Source organism: Dromaius novaehollandiae, chromosome 8 (assembly GCF_036370855.1).
Source record: "Dromaius novaehollandiae isolate bDroNov1 chromosome 8, bDroNov1.hap1, whole genome shotgun sequence".
Classification (NCBI taxonomy): domain Eukaryota; kingdom Metazoa; phylum Chordata; class Aves; order Casuariiformes; family Dromaiidae; genus Dromaius; species Dromaius novaehollandiae.
Genome location: NC_088105.1, coordinates 9,235,495 through 9,255,742, shown reverse-complemented (window position 1 = coordinate 9,255,742; position 20,248 = coordinate 9,235,495). Strand labels below are relative to the sequence as shown.

General features: G+C 58.2%; 1 protein-coding gene across 1 annotated transcript in view; it reads left to right on the top strand.

Moving 5' to 3' along the window:
• The first annotated feature begins 1,305 nt into the window (after window positions 1-1,305).
• TNR (tenascin R) overlaps window positions 1,306-20,248 on the top strand; it is a 91,626-nt gene continuing 72,683 nt past the window's right edge. Inside the window, exon 1 of the mRNA XM_064515606.1 lies at window positions 1,306-1,363. The gene's annotated coding sequence lies outside the window, so the exon portion shown is untranslated. The remainder of the gene's footprint in view (window positions 1,364-20,248) is intronic.

The window sequence follows — 20,248 nt, the reverse complement described above, 5'->3', positions numbered from 1 at the left end:
AAAATACAACATTACAACCTTCTCTGAATCTTTCCTGTGTTATTTTGGCTGGGTGATGGTAATTGGCTGAATTTGCCCAGAATTCATAAATAGCTTCAGTGGCTCTAAACCTGCAAAGAGATAATTCAACTGAAAAACTCTCTTGGACGTGTTTGAGGCGGTGGCTGCCAGAGACAAAGACTTTCTTCCTATCGCCCAGGTGATGCCACTGTATGGCTGTGCCGCAACAACAGGGAGTGCTGAACTCGCGTCCTATTAACCAAGTTAAGTAAGGCCAGGTGTAAAGATACCTTGTGCCAGGCTTTACCGTCTCTCCTGCCCCTTTCCCACGGTCCGCAGCTGGTTTGAGGCAGCGTGTAATACGGATGTGGTTCTCTGTCTCTCTCCCTGCTTGAAAAGGGGGTCGGGTGCGACTCTCGGAGGCGTCCGAGCGAGGGAGGTCCTCAGCTGCCCTCCTCGCTGCCACCCTCTCCTCCACGAGCAGCTCTCTTTCCCCGTCCAGACGGTGACTCTGGCAGGCAGCGTGCGGCTCTGACAGCCCTACCGCCCAGGTGGGGCAGTAAGCGGCATCCCGCAGGGCAGGAAATCCCTCGAATAGGGGCAGTGTCCTCTGCTGTTAACCTTTGGGGGGGGAGGGAGGGGACCTAGACCTTCCCGTGGGGGGCTTACATTCAAACCAGCGTACGTGCTGGTTCGCACTCACAACCAGCAACAACACGGCCAAACTCGCGCCGTTCCTTTGCAGCATCTTCTGTCCCCCCCCCGCTCCCATTCCGTTGCTTTGCCCTCTTGCCTGCCTGTTTTCCAGCCGCTTTGTTAATTTTTGAGCCGCTGCTCTGCGACCCGCTTCCCGACGCCTTCCAGCGGCGGCAGCGCCCTGCTGGCAGCCCGGAGGGGCGGGGGGGCCGGCAGCCCCGGGGGGGCCGCGCCGGTGCGGGGGGCCAGGCCGGCCCTTGCCCTGCGAGAGGCTTCGGTGGGAGGTGATGCAGCAGTGCTGGGGGGGTTGCGGGCGGGATTTTCCTCCCGCCTCTGCCCGCTAGGTGGCTGCTTGCAGGGAGCTGGGAGAGCCCGGAGCGGGGAGGGAAGGGAAAGAGGGGAGAGGAGGGAAAAAAAAAAGAAAAAAAAAAAGAAAAAAACCACCCAAGCTGCTGAAATTTAAGCAGGGGGGGGAGCCACAGCGAAGCCATCCGAGGCTCGCCGCTCTCCGTCGCAGCAGGCAGCGGGGCGGCCGGCGCCAGGCGGGGCGCGCAGGCCGAGCCCGGGCGATTTGCCCCCGCCGGAGCGGGGCCGCCCGACTTTCGTCCCGGCTCCCTCTTCCCCGGCGGCCGCAGGAGGCGCCGGTCCGCCGCGGCGCCGCAGCCCGGTGAGTGCCCGCGCCCGCGCCCGCGCCCTCAGCACCGCGGACAGCGCCGCGCCGCGCCCCGCCGCCGGCTCCGGGGGCTCCGGGGGCTCCGCGGGCTCCGCCGCTCCGGGGGCTCCGCGCTCCGGGGGCTCCGCGCTCCGCCGCTCCGGGGGCTCCGGGGGCTCCGGGGGCTCCGCGGGCTCCGCCGCTCCGGGGGCTCCGCGGCTCGGCGCCCCGCGGGTGCTTGCGGGTCCCCCCCCCGCCCCGCGCATCCCCGCCGTGGGGCAGCCCCCCCGTCGTCGCCCCCCCCCCCCCGTCGCGGAGTCGGCAGCAGGCGGGGGCGGCCGCGGCGGCCGTGGCGGGGACGGGGCGGCTTGGCCCGGGGGGTCTGCGGGGAGCGGGGCTTGCTCGGCGCTCGGCGGCTTGGGGCGGCAGGCGCGGAGGTGAGCTCGGTCCGCGCTGCTTCGCTGCAGGGGACCGTGTGGGTGAAGGGAGGGGGATGTTGGGGGGGGCACAAGCCCCCCGCACTTTTTTTTTAAGTTCCTTCTCTTGTTGGAATGAGGTTAAAGAAATTTGGCTCCTGGCACCTGTGTCATAGAGAGGGAGATGGATTTGGGGGGGAGGGGGGGGCTGCATCCTACTGCATATTAAGGGGAAGTGTTGGGGAGCCACGGCAAGCCCCCATCAAGCCTGTTATCCCTTCATGCTTGTTTCTTTTCACCCCAGTTCCCCCCTCCTGTGTTTCCCCTTTGCTATGGGCTGAGCTCAGCCCAGTTTCTCCTGTGTCCACGCCTGGCTGCCACCATGTCCCCGCTCGGGGTGGCTGAGCAGGGAGCCATTCGGGAGGTGGCATCTGTACCTCCAAGCAGGGTGGAAACGCCACGGCACAGCAATCCCCTCACAAGCACAACTGCCGCCTTCCCAAAGACGCTGTTAGCAACCGCGAAGACCACCCAGGCTCTCTGCTGAGCAAAAGGATCAATGTTAATCCCAGCTTTCTGGTTGAATTCTCCACTCAAAGTTTGAATGTGATTTTTGCCTCCTCTCCTGGCTGCTCAGGGAGACCTTCTAGGCAGCCGTCTGTAGCCACCCCAACGCAGCTGCTTTTGGGGGTAAAAACCTAGGTTTTGGTCAGACTTCATGCCCTTCTAGCCAAAAGCCAGAGGGCTGAAACAACAGACCCATCGTTTCGGAGCGCGCGTGGGTTGAAGTGGAGCGCTAAGTGCCAGGCTGGGGAAACAAAACGGAGGAAACAGCAGTTCTAGCACCGCATGACAAATTTTGTAGGCCTTTCACTCCTCCTTCTCCCTTTTCCTCAATGGTGCCTTTCTCCAAGAGCGTCGACCCTCTGGGTTGCCCGGGAAGGGGCAATCTGCAAGCTTTTGGCTGACAGATACTTCCTGAGTATTGGCTGAGCTGCGACTTCTCAGCCAGGGACATGAGTGCTCGTGTTGAAGGTTACCGGTAAACGGAGGGGTGGCAAAGCATCTGGAGAAGGGGACGGTGTGGGTGTTTCCGAGGCACGGATTAATTAGGCGCTCTCTGTTAGCAGTTACCTGTTACAGCTCCTGGCAGAAACCATCTGTCCTGAGAGGAGCAGGCTGAGCCTGGGGGAGAAATGCTTCTTGGAGGGATGGGGGTTTGCCAAGGTCCTGCGCAGCCCAGGGAGAGGCAGGATGCCTGCTTGTCCTGCCTTGCCGCCTGGAAATGGGGAGCTTCTCGCTGTGCGTGTTCGCTGGGTGAATCGGGTTTAGGGAACTAAACTGGGATTAAATGTGCCCTGCTGTATCTGTTTTGGGGGTTTCAAACCCAAGGCTGCACATCCATGCTCCTGGCAGCTGTGCCGTGCAGCTCCGGAAAGCCTTGTTCCCTTGGGGGCTGCTCAGGACCCGCCGGTGCCGCCTTCTCCTGCCTTTGGGGGCTGGCTGGCCGGCGGGGAAGTCTGCGCTGCAAGAGTTTTTTGGAAAGCTTGCTGCTGGCCGCGTCCCTGCGGCTTTCCCCCTCATTGCAAGAGAAGCCCCTGGGGGACTTGTGTCCGCAGGCAGGGAAACTGCAGCACCGGGAACTGGCAGGAGGAGGAGGAGGCAGGGCGGCCAGGCAGGGGAAGCACCAACTTTGGTGTCAGAAGAGAAGGACGTGGCTCTGCCTGGGGCAGGTCCCAGCGTTGCCGTCTCCATGGGGGGAGCCGTGGGCTGGGGTTGTCCCGGGCTCAGCTCCTGACAGGCAGGGGGGACACGGTGCAAGGGGGCAGGCTGCGGCGGCGGCACCGCGGGAGAGCGGGCGCTCGCAGAGCCCCCAGCTCGGCGTAACCCTCGCAGGAGCACCTCGGTGTGGGCCGGTTCATCAGAGCGGCCATGGGGAGAGACGCTCACATCTCTTTCCATTAACCTGACCATGACGCTAAAGACTCCTTGCAGTAAAAGTCAGCTCCGGCTTCCTTGGTAATCGTCCCTGAAGCAGTTCAAGCACCAAGTTAGGAGGCAAAGAAAAATCCTAGGGAGGCCCCACGCTCAAGGATGGTCACTTTAAGGGTCTTCCCCCAATCAGTGCTCAGCCCTTCCCCTCCCCGAGCTGCTGGGCTGCCTTGCGAGGAGCCTCCTGCCCCGCTCGCTCCGGCAGGGAGCTGCTCCCAAGCAGCCCGAGGGCGGAGGAGCCTGGGTGGGCACAGCTGCATCTTCAGTGTCCCTGGCCCCGGGCAAAGGGGAGGTGCGCCTAAAGCCCACCTCGATGCCATGCCCACGCAGGGTGCTGTAGGCTGGGGCCGCCGTTCCCCCCCCCAGGGTGGCTATAGTCTCCAGCCCCCAGCCCACCTATGTGCTTGCATTAATCTTTCCCGAGTGCGTAGTGAATGCAATGAACGCCAAAAATGCTGATTAGCAAGTACAAGCGCGCAGAGTGTAAAGTAGATGTTTAAACACATTATATAAACAAACATAAAGCAGTCATAAATTCGATGGCAGAAGAAGTCAATGCATTGATGGAACTGCCCAAGCGGAAGAGATAAACCCCGCACACAGCGGCTGGGGCGCTGTGACACGACATGGCATTTGTATATAATCCTCTTTCTTTTTAATTGTGTCTGTAATGAGAAAGAAAATGTCAATGTCATTAGATTCGGCTGCCCCTCACCCAGTTCTCGCTGCGTTCCTGACTCTGCAACCATGGGAGCCACGGTCTGCCAGGGCTTGGCCACCGGGCAAGTCAGCCATGTGTGATTGCCCCAACCAGGGCATCCAAACCCCTACAGCAAGACCCACATTAAAGTCATAGGGAGGGCAAAGTCTGGGGCTAGTCAGTCCCTCCCAGCCCTCAACAGCTGGCCTGTAACCGTGCCCAGTTTGCTGGCTGGAGTGAGCCAGAGGTAGGTGATAATTCGGCAGCCTTAAGGATTTAAAGGTGACGGAGTCGTGGGAGCAGGTCTCCAAGGGAACCTACTTGACAGCACAGCTAGTTCCCTGCCTCCCCTGAACCACGTCACTGCTCTTGGTCTTGTGTCGCCCTCAGTGTGTGAAGACCTCAAAGCCTTTAACTGCCCCAAGGAGACAGGCTGCTATAACCTTTTCTCCTAAGAAGGGATGGGGTAGGATGAGAGACAGAGGAACAAGTGTGTGTTGGGGGGGGGGGGGGAAACTGTAGTTTGTTGCATGCATCCCAGCCTCTCTGAAGACCTGAAGTGATTTCAGATCCCTCCCAGAGCTATGGACTCCAGCTGTCCTCACCAGCTCTTCTCCAACATCGCTCGGTTTTGCTGGTTTGGCACATGCCATTTGTGCATCTGTTGTTCTGGAATCGGGGGGGGGGGTGGGGGGGGGGTTTCCAGCGCGTGGTCTTGCACGGCATCTCTTGCAAGGCAGGCTGAGCCTTTCTTAACAAGGCATTTGAAATGAATCCCATGGTGTCCAATACAATTTCAGCTGACCTTTAGTTAAAGATTGTCCCTATCAGATGACTAAGTTCTTGCTGCTCTCAAAGGTACCTGCTTAAATTGGGTTTCATGAGAATTGAAAGGACCTTTCCTCCCTGTCCTTCACTGCCTCGTTCCAAGCCAAGCTAAGGGGCTGTAGCAAAGGAGACCAAATCCCACCCACGCTGCAGCGGTGGAGTCATGCTGTGTCCATGCCAGAGTCCCAGCAGTACGAACTCATCTATTGCCTGTACCAGAAGCGGCTGTTTTAAGACCAGATGAGGAAAGTCAGCACTGCCATACCCCTGTCTAAGGATGGGCTGTGTTGCATGGACCAAATGGATCGGTGTTGCCCAGGGTTTGTGCTATGGAAGTTCATACTGGAGGGCTCTTTGGCCTGAAGGATGGTTGTTCAGCGCAAGGAAGCTCTCTGCAGGAGCACTCAGGTTTTGAGTAATAATTGGGCTAACTTGACCCACTTTTGCCATCAGTAAGCTTGGTGTCCATGCTAGCTGGGCTGACTTCGCCGCTGGGAGTGCTGGTCCCTTCTCCTTGACCCTAGGCAACCTGCTCAGTCTTGAACCACGAACCCACAGCACACGGCGCTGGGTGAGACCAGTCCCACCAGCGTGGGCAGGGGTTACGCGGCGTGTGTGGTCCGTGTGCATGGAAGGGCGTGTGAGCACCACACACCGCACAGCTGCCCAGGAGCTCTGGTCTTCCTGCAGCAGCCCTACTCGTGTGATGATAAATTGGTACTCGGCGGCTGGAGCTGCAGCTGGCTTAGCACCGCCTGTCAGGGCGGCGTATTTACAGCTGCCCGGGGAGCGCGCGCTCCAGGCCGTTGCCAGCGGGACATGAGTAACGCGAGATAAGAGGTGGCTTCCCAGACAGAAACTACTCCATTTGAATCGATCCGTGGAGCACCGGCACTCGTGTTTCCTGCGTCGCGGCCGCTCTTGTCATTTCTGGACAAGTGCCTCAGCTCTCACGCCCGGCAGCTCGATTTCTGGCTGACTAAGTCCAGACCTGAGTGCGGCCGTGCTCAGGCCCAGCTCTGCTCTCCCAGCGTGGGAGGTGGATGAGGGGGGGCAGCAGGGCACCTGGGACTGGGGCAGTCGGGAGAGCGGTGGAGAGGGCGCGGGATCGGTGAGGGCGCACGGCGCGGCTCGTGGCCCATCTCCACGTGGGGCTCCCCGCTCCCCCGTTGCGACGCCAGAAGCTGCTGCAGAAAGCGCAAGCGCCTGCTTCTGGTGGGTGGGGGCCCACGTGCACCACGACCTCAGAACCGCTGGTGACACGCCTTGGTGGACGCGTGGCGTCCTGGCGGCCCCCTCCCCCCCCCACAGCCTGCTTAGCCACCGAACTGGGAGCGACGAGGCAACCGTGTTCCTGCCAGCGGCCTCCTCGTGATTCAACCTGCTCAGGGAGTCTTTGGGCAAAACATTGTTGGGGGGGAAATCCTTATTTGCCAAAACCTCCAAAATGTGTCCCCCCCCACCCGTGGCTGGTATAGGGCACGTGGCCTCCTGGCTCGCTGGTGGAAGATTTGACGTGATGCTTCTGAGCTCACAGGAGTGCCTGTGGGACAGAAAATGTCCCTGCACGGCTCGGGGCAAGTGCTATTCTCCCTCGGCGTGTGGGGCAGCTCAGGCGGCCGAGTCGCCTCCGGGTCGGGCATCTGCAGCGGGAGGCTGTGCCGGAGCCGGGACCCACCGTCCCCCCCTGCCCTGGGCCCGCCGTCAGCGAGGGCTTTCGGCCTGCTGCCGGGATTAGCAGCAGCGGTGCTTCCCGCCGTGCGCCGGGCCGTCTGCGCGACCGGCCTCGCCGCCGGGGCCACTGCTGCTCCCCAGCCCGGAGCTGCGCCAGTCTCCGCTCGCCTTCTGCATCTTTCCCCTTCCCCCGTCTCGTGATGCTCGATCTTGATTTCGAAAGCCTTTACTTCACTTTTGTAATTGCCTCTTGCCTTTCCACCTTTGTAATTACCGTCCTGCCGGCACACAAGCGTCAAGGTCAGCAGAGGCTGGGGTCCCCCCGGGGGGAGGGGGGGGCACAGACCCCACCAGCGGGGGACGGCACAAGACGTTTCGGGATGCTGGCACAGGCGGTCTGTGGAAGAGCTGCCCCTGCTGCCAAACACCGTCTGCCCCCGAGAGAGATGGCGCTTACAAACGCCCCAGCAGAGCCTCCTGCTCAAAGCCGTGTGTATTTATAGCTGTACAAATGAAGTTTAATACTGTTGAAAGTCTTGTTAAAACAAAAAAGCCAAGACTCCCCAGGGGCCTATTCCTGCGGCAGGAGATCAACATGCCATCGGCGGGGTCTGCGTTTGGGTCCAGCCCCGTGGCCGCGTCCCTGTCCTCCCATGGGGGTGGCTGTGTGGTGCTGCGGCCGAGTTCAGGCTCTAGCTAAGCCCTGCTAGGAGGTTTATGAAAACGTTATTGCTCGTCAGCCGGGTTTTGCTGCCTTGTCTCTGCACGCGCATGCACTGGTCGTTGCTCAGCCGTCCCCCTTACACCGCGTGGCCAGCAGCCGCCACGCTCGGTGGTGAGGTCGGAATCACAAAGCGGCTAAATTCCTGCACTTCTTGCGGGCAGCTGGGGACGGGGGCGATACCGTGCTGCAGGACAGTGGTCCGGGTCCCCCCAGCAGAAAAGATGCTGGGCAAACACAACCACACTATGAGACAGCAGAGACTCCACACAGGCTTCATTCATGCCCTTCAAAGGGCATCGTGGGAGGGGGGGGATTACCCCAGGCTTCTGTTTTCAAGGGCACTTCTGCACAAAATGCAGTGATTTGCCTCGCTGTGAGACCCACCACCGTCAACAGCCCTGGACCACGGTGCCGGCGTTACCGCGCGCTCTTCCACGGCTCGGCAGCCCCCAGCCACGGGGCCACGGGGGATCCAGAAGGCCACCGCGTGGTTACCCCGGGGTTTCCCCTCGGCTGAGCAGCTCACGCGTCCGGGCTCGTGTGTGAGCACGTTTAAGCCCGTTACGATGCCGCGCCACATTGAGAGAAAGCGCGTTGAAAGAAAGCCAGGGCCACCCTGAAAATCTGTCCCTTGGCCGCGCTCTGCCTTGGCTCCCCGTGTAGGAAACATGCCTCTTTAATGAGGGTATAATGAGGCTTCATGGAAAGACGCTGGAGAGTGTAGTAACGAGGATTTATGCATGCTGTAGGCACCCTCCGTCTTTCGTGCATGCTCGCTGGGATGAGCGCGGATGAGGCAAGCGCTGCTCGGCGGCGCGATCCTCCCTACGGAAAAACGGCGGTGTGGCGAGAGCCGGCAGGGCTCTGGCCCTTCGCTAAAATCCCGCGGCACCCTGCGGCAGCCGCGCTGGCCGCTTCACCCGGCGATTTCTCTCCTTCGGAGTCCTCCATCACGAGGGAGGCAAGGGCACGCCGGGCAGCACCGCGGAGGGGGCTTCTGCGGGGAAGGCTGCTCGATTCGCATTAGCCGCGGCGTGTGACTGGGCGACATAATTACTCTCCGCCGGCCCCGAGTTTGCAAATCGATTGCCGAGTCGATGCGGGCGCGAGGGGCGAGGGCAGCGCCCAGCGAAGCCGCTCGCGCTCGGCCCCCTCCGCGTCAGCGTGCCGCCGCTCCCGCCGGGCGAAGTCACGTTGCCCCGAGCCCCGTCCTTCCTGCCGCGCCGCTGCCAGCGGACTATTTCCAGCGGGAATAAAGAGCCCGTTTATGAAGCAGGCAGATGTCCCCGGTAAATACCGAGGGAACGGGAACGCGGAGAATGCGCCGTCTATGCCGGAGGCGCGTTGCCCCTCAATGGCTCTTCTTGGCTCTCTGGCCGCCGGCAGCCGAGCTTTAATGAAGCCGGGCTCCGCAGCGGGGCCGCATCCGTGCAGATGGCCCGGCCGGCCTGTGCCCTCGGCATGGGCAATTCGGAAGCGGCTGCTCCGGCCGCCACCAGCCCCGGGACCGGATCAGTCACTGCTTTTTGTCCAGACCCCAGAGAAAGCCGAATTTTGCAACAAGGAGAAAATTGCAAGGAGGGACCCCAAAACATTAGGCAAGCCTCGCGCTCCGCTCGGACAGGCGGGGGCTGAAGTCTCAGCAGGGCACTCGCCTGTGTCACTGCCGCGGTCTGGCCACGCGCGCCATTACCTGTCCGTTTTTAAAGGCTTTTACTCACACCGAGACTCCAGACAAAATCCCTTTGCAAAGCGCTAGCGTTAAGCTTATCTTTAATTACACAGTTAATTTATTATGTAACACTAGTACCAAAGTAAACTAGGCAAGCGGCTCAAGCGGCCCTGAGATAGCACTCAAAGACTTGCTTCATTTAGTAAATAATTTCAACTCCGGTAATTATTTCCTGAAAGGCGGACGTGGTGGCGGTGCCGCGGGGGACTCTTTACTCCTGGCCGCAGCGCGAGCCCTCCACGTAATTCCTGATTAATGACTTTACCGGAGCGACACCCTGCCCACTATGCCCGGGGACGGGAGCGCGAAGGAGGGACCCGGCTGGACCGGTTTCCCATCGTTTTTTGGTTTTTCCCCCCCTTTTATCTCCCGCTCCTCGCTGCGGCGCGTGGGGGGCTGCACCACTCCCTCCCCGCGTCCCTTTTTCCAGCTTTTAACAGCAAACAGCGTTTAACGCGGAGCTGCGGCTCGGCTCCAGGCCGCGTGCCAGCAGCCGTTCATGGACTGCTGCTTGGGGGCATCTCCCCAGTGCCGGGGCTCCCCTGGGCCCCTGCGTCCCCGCTGCGTCCCCGCTCGCCAGCCCGCTCCGGGCTTTCGTCCCCGCCCCGGCTGGGCTGAAAAGCGCTATTTATTCCGCCGAGCGCCGGCGTGAAGAGGGGCTCCCTGCCCCGGGCGGCCGCAGATGGGCGCCTCGCTCAATCCGCGCCCTGTTCTCCGGCGAGGGCGAACAATGCGGCGCGGCGCACAGAGCGCGGCTCTGTGCCTCCCGGGACGGCCCCGGCTCCCCGGCCAAAATAGCCCCGCTTGTCTTATTTATAAACTCGGGGGCGCCCGGCAGTGAGCGGCATACAGATGTTGCCACAGCTGGCTCCGCTGGCCCCGCGTGCCGGGGGCGGAGGGGCCGCCCGAGGTTGGCAGCGCCGCGAGGTCGCTGCCGGGCTTTTCCAGGGCTCGGAAAACCTCCGAGCAGCCCGGGCCGCTTGAGAAGCGCCACGTATCTCGCCCTACCCGTGAATTATTCAATAACGGCAATTATCCAGGATTGGGCTGAATATTATTATTCACTAATTGCAATTAGCATCTTCCCGCCCCCTTTGCACTGAGTGGAGAGCTGAGGCCCTCAGAGCCCCCATCCGGATTTGTTAGGCTTGGTACAGTGCTCGCTGCATCGGATTGAGGGGGAAGGAAGGAAATCCGGACCCGGTGCCTCCTGCCCCACAGTGCAGCCACAGCCACCGCCGGGCAAGCAGCGGCTTTCCGTAGGTCCTCGAGGAAAAGCAAGAGGGGGATCCATCCCCGTGGGCAATAAAGCCCCGGCACCACGTCCCTGTCTTGCAGATCAGCCTGGCAGAACAGAGCAGCAAAAGCCTTCGCGGATGCCCAGCACAAACGCTAGCATTTGGCTTTGCAAATGGCTATCACTTCTCGTTCGATCGTCTTTCCTCACTCTCAGCTTTTTGCTCTTTTTCCATCTCTTTTTTGGGGCTCCCTCCTGTGAAATTGGCACCTGCTTGTGGGATAGCAGCAGAGCTACCGAATCCATTTAAAGCCGGCGGCGGGAGGGCCCCCCGCAAGGGGAAGAGAAACCAGGAGAGGAAAGACCTTCTTCATCATGTCCGTGCACGCGCCAAATCAACCGGGTGACAGTAGCTGATATCTCCCCGTCCGGCTCCCTCATCTGCTCCCTTCTGCCCCACATGCAAACACACACGCACGCCCCCGCGCTCGTCTCCTCCTGAGCTCCCACGAGCGAATTGGATTAGTCACATTCTTAATTAACTGTGCCGGCGCGAGCTCTATTAGGTATTAAATGTTTGTCACAATCCAATTAAAAAATCCATCTCGGCAGGGCAGGTTTTGCGAGCCGCGGCAGATTGATGCCTTGCGCTTCCAGCCCGCGCCTGGCCCGCGGCGCCGGGCCACCAGGCAGGAGCGGGGCGTCGTGGGGCCGGCCGGGCACGTCCCCCTCCGGTCCCAGGGAGCCCCTGCGGCTCTTGCTGCCTTTGGAGAAGGTCGGCAGCGCTGGGCGCTGAGCTCAGGACCCTGGGTCCATCCCGGCCCTTCCTCCAAGCTGCAGACTGGTGGGTCGCCGGAAAGCTCTTTGCAAGGAGATGGCAAAGTGCGGAGGCGTCCACTTGCCACAGAGAGGGAAGCGGCATCACGGGAGGGCTGCTTGCGTTTTGAATCCCAGCCCGCGCTGGGAATGGACGAGGTTCAGCTTTCGCCGTAAAACCAGCCGAGCTCCTGAGGACAGGCACATCTCACCTGCTTGGGCTCTCGACCCCCTCGGGTGCTCCAGCCGGGCAGCACCCACTCTCTGGCAGTCTTTGGGGGCAACGTAGGGCCCCATAAGAGCCCCCAAAACAGCGGAAAGGTTTCAGCATGGTACCCGGGCTTTGCAGCACGCCGTGGCAGCGAGTTTGGCGATAGGGCATGCCGTGCCGTGCACAGCTTCCCACACAGCTCCCAGCTGAGCCCCACCACCCTGCTCGTGCTGGTAGGCACCTGCAGCCCAGCATCCCCCGGCCACCTCCTCTTTTGGGTGCTAGTATTTATATCCTCCCTCAGCAGAACGTTTTTTTCCATGCCTTGAATGATTTCCCTTGCTGTTTCCCAGACCGTGGCTATCTCTGTTCTCCTTCTGTGGCAGGAGACAACCCGACTGGCCCGTGCCATTCGAGCTAGCAGCATGCCACTGAGTTATAGGAGGGCATAACAGTGTTTGTCATCACTCTTCCCCCACGCCGCTCCTCTTCCCTAGCAGAGTTCAACACGAGGCCCGCGGTTGCTGCACGTTATGTTATCCCGAAGCTCCTCCAGACTCCGCTACCCTAAATAATGGTGTGTCTTACATGGCTCATTGGGATGCCCCTCTGTTAATGTACTTCCACCGCAACAGTTGACCATCAATCCTTCCCTTTCTCGCAGCCTTCTAGGCGTTTTCTGATCCGTGACAGAACCTACCTCTCATCTTAGTTTTCTTAATAGCCTCTGTGGAAAGACTTTATTAAAGCCTCGCGGAAACTCTGAATTCATTATAGCTACTTATGTTCCATCACGCGGTGCTTTGCTGATTCCCTCGGTTCAGGACTCCAAGAGTTTACAGGGGCAGCCTTGCCTTTTAGAGCACTCGGGCTGGTTTTCTTCCTAGCTCTCTATCATTCCAATTTTTTTTTGCCCATAACAAATTGCAAGACTCATTTGGTTGTAATTCCCAGGATCCCCCTTCATGCTTTATTGAAGAAGAGGTAAACCACTCGTCAGATCTGTGGTCTAGACATTGATTTTAACAATAGGTTATATGTTGTTCTGGCACCTCAGCATCTTCAGTGCAAAAAATTCTCTCGAGCGAATTGGGGCTGCTTCCGGCAAGTTACATCCTTCTCACCGAGAGCAATGGAGATAGTGCTGCCGTTTCTGACAGCACTTGCTTGGAAAAAATCAAAGGTCATTCACTCAGCGCCAAGCCCGTGTCCCAGTTCTCAGGCAGACGATGCTGTCATCCTGCACGCCCTCTCTCAGGGATAAAATGTGCCTCACTGTTAGGACCTAAAACTAGATATTTTGCCGATTTGGGAAATCAAGCATCTCAAGAGGATTTTTTAAGTGGTGCAAGTATCGTGTTGCTAGCTCTACAGGCTAAGCCTGTGGATGTCCAAGACACCCCTCTAACTACTCAGAAGGTTTCAATGGACACGGCGTCCTCCCTGCCCTCCTGCCCTGCTCTTGTGCAGCAAGACGCTTCTGGGAGCTTATACACGGCGGCTGTACCGCAGGCCAAAAGGGCTGCGTCTCCTGCCCTGTTGCAGCCGAGAGGCATGAGCTTTCCGGATGCCCCTGGAGGCCCATTATTTGCGTCGTTATGAAGTTAGCACTTCGATGCTGAATGACAGCTATCGCTCGGCTCTGCAAAAAGCCAGGACCCGCAGAGACAAGCTTAGGCCAGCCCCGCTGCCATGGCCCCGGGTCGGGACGTGCACGGGCAGCACGGCAGAGCTGCTCTCCGGGGACTTTCCAGGTGAGGAGACTCTCTCCTCCCTGTCGGAAGCGGTGGGAGAGGGGACTCCGTTTTTATTCCCCTGAGGAACCAGACTGCAGCCGTGCTACCTACACCAGTGACGCCGTAGCACGAGCGCCGGGGGGCACGGACGTGGGGCTGTTTCACCCAAGTATTTCTACCATCCCACACCTCTGGCTTAGCTCATTGGAAGTGTCTTTCCCTTCGCTGGGAGCTCATGCAGTGATGCCCTTCATCTGGGATCTCTCGACACTCGCACGTGAGCGTGGGAGCAGGTTGCCGACCGCTGCTTTACCTTGCTGCTTCCCAGGCCCACACGGGGCACAGAGAACTGGTGTGGTGTGCCCACAGCTGCCTCGCGCTCCTGAAGGGACACACGACTGCATGCTGAAATTTTAGGTATTTCCTCAGCATTGAGGGTCTCGTTTTGTCCAACGCAGAGGAGAGAAAGCTCCACAGATGTAACAGCAGCTCATGTCCAGCAGGACACGGCAGTAGGGGTTCCTTACGGATACTTCTGGTAGAAAGGTCATCATCAGTAAGGACTCCAGGGACATGCCAAAGCCCTGGGCTGGCACTTGCAGCCACACTTCTCACCTGCCAGTCACCAGTGGGCTTATGTTTTCTAGGGAGGTGGGAGTAAAGGCTCTTAACCTGCCACTTGGAGGACAGCTCTCCAGACCTGGCAGGCCATAGGGAGAAGGTGATCCCAGCGCTATTCACAATCCTGGAAGTCTTTGCTCTAGCCAAAGGCTCTAGGACTTTCCCTAGAGCGTGGGAGTTCACCGTTCTTTCATAACCCCACAGCAGTGGAGGAGGCCTTGAGATCCTGCAGCAGTGAAGGGCTCGGTTATGTGCTGCCGAACGGCTTCTGGAAAGGCGAGCCCAATGGGGAGCATCTCATCTGCAGCAGAGGCAGCAAGCTTAATCCCTTTAAATTTCTCTTTATTGATTGCGGATTTACGGCTAAATCACTCGCTATAGAAATGCATTAGCTTCCTTATTCCAAGTGCATTAACAGACTGAGGGAGTCCATCTCTTGCAGGGCATTGCACAGGAGCTTCTCACGGTACCGGAGGCCTTTTGCGTGCAGGGCTTAGCACGGGGCTGAGGCAATACGAGGACGCATGGCATGGCTTGGCGCAGCCTCCCCGAGTCAGACACGGCCCGATGACGGCGCTTCTTTTGTCTGCAGTGCTAGACAGGAGTGCTGGGGCAGGCCCAGCGGGGTGGGTTTAGCGCTGCAGAAGCAGATGAAACGGGCTGCAGTCCCCTCATGCACAGACGCAGGCGCCAGCGCAGGCATGGCCACATCAGGGCTCCTTACCTGGGGAACCAGGCTGTCACCTCCCAGGGCAAGGCTCGGTGAGGGACCAAGTCCTGGGAGCACTGGGTGCTTCGGGCCCGATCAGCCACTGTCAGTCTCTCAGGTGGGTTCATGGATGCATAGATCGTGTATCTGCGTCAAGCCGCTTTGCAGAGTATCTGATTGGGGTGTATTGTGTCTTCCCCAGCTGGTGTTTTTTTTTGCTAAGACAGGTCCCAGGCACACTGAGCACCTTCTGTTGGGATGGCAGGGCCCTACCAGTGCGGGACATGGCACCCGTGGGACTGGGCCCTTCCTGCTCCCCGGGCGCAGCAATCCCTGCTCCTTCCTCTGCTCTGTGCCCCCTCACTCTTCCACCCTCTCTGAGGAGGGGGGGTCTCCAAAAGACATCTGCCTGCCAGTCCCACCGCCCCCAAGCTCTGAGTCACCAGGATGGAGGGAGGGGGATACAAGAGATATCGAGGCGTTATTGATCCCCAGAGCAAAGAATCTGCTGCTCTGGAGGATTTTCTTTCAAGCAATCAATGGAAATGTGTTTATCAGGAAAACGTGTTTGACCTGGACAAGTGTTTTAGTGATGTAAACAAAGCTGGAGAGAGAGGAGAGAGAGAGGAAAAGATAAGAAGGGACTTGAGTGGAGAAAGACAGCAACACAAAAGAATAGGAGAAGAAAAGAGGAGATGAAAAGGGAAGAGATAAGGAGAGTGAAAGAAGGGAATGAGTTGCAAAGTGCTTGAAGGAGTGCTGGGGAAGGGCTATTTTTATTGCTAGTGGGACCCAGGCGAGAGAGAGAGTGACAGTGAGGTGATAAGAGGAGAAGGGAGAGAGACAGGTAGTGGGAGAAGGGAGGGGAAGGCCTTCAGAGGCAACGTAAAACACGAGTTAGCCGTAAAACAGGAGTTAGCCGGCAGTGGCGTCAGGGTGAAGGCATCCAGCATAGGGCTCGTCAGGCCCACAGGGAAGGAATGAGGGGGTGTCAGCCTGGGCGGCCCTGGCCGGCACGTGCAGGCAGTGGCAGCAAGGCACAAGCCGCCCCAGCTGCGGTTCGCAGCGACACTGCGAGCTGACGCTTATGGAGATGCAGGTTAGCAGCCCCCTTTTACTTCACATTTGCAATTCACACCAGGTCCCAGCAGGCCCAGGGAAACATCTTCCGGCAGGGCAAGCCCATTCCTGGCCAGCAGCTGAATGTATGCCTCTTCCCTTTTGGTTTAAATCGACCAAAGTAGGGGACTCTTCAGGCTCTTTGTTGAGCCAAACTCAACTGGTTTCCTCAAATTAGTGTAAGTGCATGCATCAGAAGGAGAGGAGCGGTAGGGTAGAAGGAAAGAGCGAAGAGGGCAGGTTTCCATGGAAGTGGGAGCTAGAAGAAGGAAGGAGAGAAGTGGGTAGGAAGGCAGGAGGACGGAGGAAGAACAGGGAGCCATGCTCAGGAGATGCTTCACAGGTGCAATGCTCTGCTGGGGGGATGACAAGGCCTCATAGCCCATCCTTTGGTCCTTTGCTGCCCACCTGAAGGCACCAGCAAGGCACCAGGAGGTCTTATCTTCCCTGCTGGGATAAGTTTCCTCATGTGGATGAGACCATTCGGCCAGTGTGGTTTTGACTTAGTGTTCATGGTACTCTCATTTCCGCTGGTGCCTGTCCTTGGAGGGAGTGCAAGCTGAGTCCTACCTCCCTCGCACCATCTCCAGGAAGTCTGCATCTTCTGCTCTGATCCTCCACTCAGCGTTTCCCATTAGCTCGTTTTTATTCTGGTTTCTTATACAATGAGTCTTATGCAATCACATCTTCTGCATAGGCACACGCGTCCATCTGTCGAAGATCTTAAATACCCACAGCTTTCATGAAAATGGGCCCCCAGACCGTATCCTCCTTCCTCCACAGCGAGGCACAATTTTTAGGAGACGGGAGGAACTCAGGAAAAAACACATCCTCCAGGAAAAAAACGGACAGCCCCATCCCCACTAAAGCTGATGGCGACACCACCAAGCACTACTTTTCAGCCACTTGTGTTGCTGATTTGCAGTTTCTCTTGCTCCCTCTATTGAACTTTTCTCTAGTTAATTTGTCTGGTCTCTTTCTTCTTGTGACTTATCAGAGCCCTGCCAAAGCAGAGCAAAGCACAAGACCACTGTATTAAAGAGGCCTTGATTAGAGACTTTAATCAGCTCTCTGCTGCGAGATCTGATGGTCTAATGTCCACTTTGATGTTGTTCTACTGCATGGCTGGCCTAGGTTGGGAGCATCAAGGGATTCATGCCCAAGTGATCTTTCTTTTCTAGTTCTACATTTTTAGGATATTAATTGTAACAAAAAAAATTATCTCTTTAGGATAGAGATGTGCTTATGCCTGAGGCTTTGGTAATGGGCCTTTTCTTCTTTGTATGTAACATCACTTGTGCTATAAGATCTCCAAGAAGTAAGAGAAGCTGCAAATGCCTGACCTCAGCATGCAGCCACCTCTGTCGCTTTTTAAGACAGCAAAGCAAGAGTACGCACCAGTTTTGGAAAAAGAGCACTCGAGCAGTTTAAAACGCCAAGGGAATTTATGTGATCAGGATGTGGTTAGTGGAGTGCATCCAGTTCACTGGGTTAATATGCCTACCCTTTGCAGAACGGACCAGGGGACATTTAATCACTGTAAATAGTGAGGACCTCGGTTTTACATCTGATCTCAAAAACACACATTAAATCCCAGGTGAAAGCTGAGCTTTCCTTGATTTTAGTGGAACATTGAGGACGGCAAGGCTTCTCATGTGATCTCCCACTCACTGGTACCAGGGCACTGGCTTGGGGCGTTGGAGTGGGCAAAGTCTGTGGGTCAAAACTGCCAGCACCTCAGCGGCACAGTTTCTTGCAGCACTGGCAAACATGTCCTGAGCTCTGCTGTTGGCGACCTTCCCTTCCCGCCACCCAGCCGTGGTCCCTGCAGGGTGCCCAGCAGGGCCAGCTGCCCCAGATGTGGTCTCCAGACACTTTGCTGCTGGGAAGGCTCTTCCTCAAAGGGTGTATTTGGGAAGGGCACTGTGTGTTTGCACCGAGCCCAGTGCGAGGCCCCCAGAAGGACCTCCCAAGACCGGTCTGAAACCAAACTTTGCAGCTTTTCTCCCTGCACAATGATTCCTGGCCTCTTCGGACTCAGCAAGGCCGCTGAGCCCTGGGCTGGCTCCCATGCTGCCTCCCGCTGCCGCTTTCCCGCACTCTGCTCCAGGCTTCCTGCCACTGATTGCCCAGTGCTGGGCCCCGCTCGCACAGCACCTCTAGCTGATGCGCTCCGGAAACCTGCAATATGCCCCTGATTTTATTTCCTCCTCTTGTCTGATTAATGACAAGGAAAAGCCGTGCAGGAGGAGCCAGGGCTGGGAAGCATTCGTCCTTACGGCTCTCTGGGCCGATGGCACTGCCGGGGACAAGGCAGTTGCCGCCTTTCCCTCCTAACTAGTTGCCCCGTCCCCGATGGGCTTCTCCCAAGAGCTGGGGAACTCATCACTTCCATCAGGGAGAAAACCTTTTTCTCACCGCATTTGTCCTAGGTAGGTAAAGCGGAGCAGAAATTCACCCGATTGCACTGCAGAAAAGAATAAGACATTATCTTTGCTTGATTTTAAACACATCTGGGGCAGAAGTGTCTGTGTGCTGTCACTGCATCTTGGACGCTGATGTGCTGTTTGCAGACTAGCTTTACCCAGGTCCTTCGACATGGTCTGGCCAAGCAAGCTGGCCAGTCCCGGGGAAATTTATGACCCTATTCGGCAACTCGTGTGAAGAGAAGGCTGGCTCCTAATGGACGACTATCCACAATGATTGTCTTGGCAAGGCCGCTTGCTGTTAATCTCAGCAGTCCCTGCTGCGAGCTGCCAGACCAGCGGGACCGCGTCGCCCCGGGCAGGAGCAGCAGCTCGGGGAAGGAGGCGCAGCCCCAGCCGCTGCCTTTCCTGGGCACAGGGAGCAACAGGACTCGAGCCGCTGCAGTCGCTGCACCACTTCCCCACTAGCCTCGTGGTATTTCTGAGCTCTCACTGGCACACGAGGAAACGTCATCCTTGGAGAGCAGCAGCTCAGAGCAACATGCTGAGGAAGGAACGAAGCGCTGCAGGACAGAAAGGGAAGGACGTGACTGATAAGACAGTGCAACGGCATTTGGGAGGGCCAGGCTGTCTGCAGCCCAGATGTCTGGCTAGCTGAAATTCGTCTCACACAGCATAGTCTATAAAGTCTGGTGCGGCTTGCTGGGACTTTCAGGATGGAGTCAGCTAGCTGCAGCTGATTAATCCAACACCCCCAACAGAGCAGTGCCCAGCGCAAAGTCAGTGTGCTGTTGTGGGGCTGCTCCCCAAGGCCGTGCCGCTGGGGTTTGTTGCCGGGTCAAGGGGGATGGACGCAGGGGCAGGCTCTGCAGAAATGCTCTCCCGTCTCCTGCTCTGGCATCAGTCTGCAAGAGTGAGCCCCGTGGGAGCACAGCTCGCTGCGCCCAGGGCCCAAGCCTGCAGCTGGAGGCAGACCTGGGCCGTCTGCAAGCTTCGAGCCGGCTGATGAGCAGAGGGCCAGACTCCTCACTAAAGGTCTCATTAAAGAGAACAACGGTTGAGGCACAGAGCTCACAGCAGGCTCAGACTGCTGCAGTTTGAGGGATTTCTGGTCTTTGCATTTGATATAACTGCGTTTTCCCATGCAAGGCAGCAGCACAACACGGTGAAGCCAGAACAGACTCTCGCGATCCTCTTGCATGCAAAACCCATTCCAGCGCCAGAGAAATGCTCTTGTCCCAAATTCATCTGGGTATGAGGGTCATGGTGTAACCTTCACGTTGAGTAAGGGGCAATGCAAGTTGAAGACAGTCATGGCAATTCACCCCAGCCAAGGATTTGTCTTCGTGTCCCAGCCGGCAGCCCAGGGGAGTCATTTCCACACCCCCAGGGAGCTGCTCTGAAGCAGCCGCTCTCAGCGTGGCCCATGCAGATCCCCCAGACGCTGCCCACCTGGGAGAGGCGTTCGATCCAGGCAGATGGGGCAACGTGCAGGGGAGCGAGTGTGCCGCGCGGAGAGGCCAGCCGTGTCCTTGTCCTCCCACGCCGTGCCCAGCTAGTGCCATTGCAGACATCTGTCCCGTCTCGCTCCGATCATAGCTTGTGCTCTGTCCTCCGCTAGCATATGGCCTGAGTCAGCGTAGGCTCTGATGGTGTTTTAATAAGTACTTGTCTGATGCGGAGCCTGCCGAGCAGAGCAGGTTGACGCCGGTATCTCCTGTTTTCTGGGCGTCTGGTTTCCAAAGAGACTCACGTCGCAGCTGAGCCAAACACACAGACCTCTCAACACTTGGGGGTGCCTCGTCCACACCACCCACCTACTGTATTCAGTTCTCCCACACACCAGGCTGGGAAAAGCCGGCGGCGAGCCCAACGCATTTCTTGTCCCAGTGTCACCGCAGCCACCACCAGCAATGTCCAAGAACCTGGGCACTTCCAGGCACGAATCACCACTGGCCA